This window comes from Phalaenopsis equestris, unplaced genomic scaffold (genome assembly GCF_001263595.1).
Source record: "Phalaenopsis equestris unplaced genomic scaffold, ASM126359v1 Scaffold000096, whole genome shotgun sequence".
NCBI classification, from domain to species: domain Eukaryota; kingdom Viridiplantae; phylum Streptophyta; class Magnoliopsida; order Asparagales; family Orchidaceae; genus Phalaenopsis; species Phalaenopsis equestris.
In genome coordinates this window covers 594,149-596,135 of record NW_018164538.1, presented here as the reverse complement: position 1 = coordinate 596,135, position 1,987 = coordinate 594,149, and positions in this window count along the sequence as shown.

The following is a 1,987-nucleotide window of genomic DNA, read 5'->3' as shown; positions in this document are numbered from 1 at the left end:
ACCAAATACTTTGGTAGGTAGATTTTGGGCAATTTCCTTAGTGTGGGGAAACAATTTGAGGAGTTGGACTGGACTTTGAAATTTGAGGACCCGAGAAGACATCCTGTTGATGAGGTAGGCTGTAGTGGATACAGCATCACCCCAAAAAACCTTTGTTAATAATTAATATAATACAGAGAGCAAAAATACGAAATTTATATATTTTAATAACATTGTTTGATAAATTCATTTGATAAAATTTCTGCCATTTAAAGATTCTTGTGAATGTTAACATTACATCTTTTTAGGTAATTTATTTTTTTAAAATTTTTCACGTTTCAAATAGAGATTTTTCATAAAAAATTAATACTAAAACCAAAATTTCTTAAATGCAATTTAAAATTAAAGCATTTTCCCTAAGCAATATCCGCATGTATATTTTATAATAAAAGTAAAATGTCATCGATTCATCATATATGCCCATAATTTGATACCAATTTTAAAAAATTATAAATTAAATTTTAAAGCAATTAATGCAAATATATTTTAGATAATAACTATTAATTTGATAATAGACATGATCATAATTTAATGCCAATATGATATAGATTTTTTTTTTAAAAAAAATATCAATAACATGCCCCTTCATGGAAAAGATATTACGTTCGTCATCCATGTCCGATTATCAGGATGTAATATTTTCTGCCCTTAAGGACGTCCAATTTCAATTCCAAACAAATCTACTCAAGACTATTTTCATTTTTTTTCTTATATTCAACGAGTGAAATATGTATAGCCAAAATCCAACCTTACTGAAATCAAGCCCAAGACCTAGATAACACACTATGACACACCACAAACTCCTCCCACAAATTCATCGGCTCAGCTGTCTAACCAAGTTCGACGAGCCATCAAGTATGAACTGTCAAGCGAGCATTACTCATCCATGAATCGAAAACTCGCCAATTCGACGAAGCAACTTGATCAGCTCTATGGTCTATGGGGTTGTTCATTCGACGAAGCAACCTAATCAACTCCACAATATATGAGGCTGATGTTATCAAAGGCAACACAATTTACTCCAAGACCAAATAGACATAGTGTCGCAATGTTCTAAACAAACTTACAAGGATGTGATGAACGTATTAGAAACAGATGAAAAACAGCACTAACCGAAGATAAAATGTCATAAATACTATTAATTATTATATGAACGTCAAAAGAAGACAAAAGTGAAGAATTAGAGATCTCTAGAGAACTGCATAAGAACAACCTATTTGTACAACTTAGGGGAATGCTCTATAAATAGAAAAAGATCTATGCAACAACCAAGTATTGAAATATCCATTCTTCCCTGGATGTTATATCCCTATTTCTTTTCTTCCTTAGTAACTACATTGAGAAGTGAATCCATAGACAAATCAAGATTCAATAAAATGAATATATTAAAAAAATATTGATTCAAATTTTGTTTAATGCATCTATACAAATACCATCTTTCTTATTAAAAAAAAATATAGCGTTTTTTTTTATATAAATAGAAATAGGAACTACTTCATTAGTTATTTCAAATACTGTTGAATAAATACAATAATGCTTTTATGAACATAAAAGACTTTAAACCACCTGAAAACTTTTCCAAAAATTGACATATGAGAAAAATTAATATCAAATGACAATATTCACTTGTCAAACAATCAAAGAAAATGAAAACCTTTCAGAATGAATCATATGATCTGTAACAGTGACAAAAAAAACATATTAGAAAGAACAGTGAATGCCAACTTTCATAGAGAAAGTTGGGATTGTTGATATAAAGCATAGCCTACCAAACAAAACTTTATTCACAAGAAATATACAAGAACAGAACCTTATTTTAACAAAAAAAAACAAAAAAGAAACAACTTCAACATGTATATTTCACTGTACAACATCTATAAAAATCCAAACAGCCCAATCCCACCTTGCTTGGCTGGCCGAGAGCAGAGATACTGCACGGTAAAGAAAA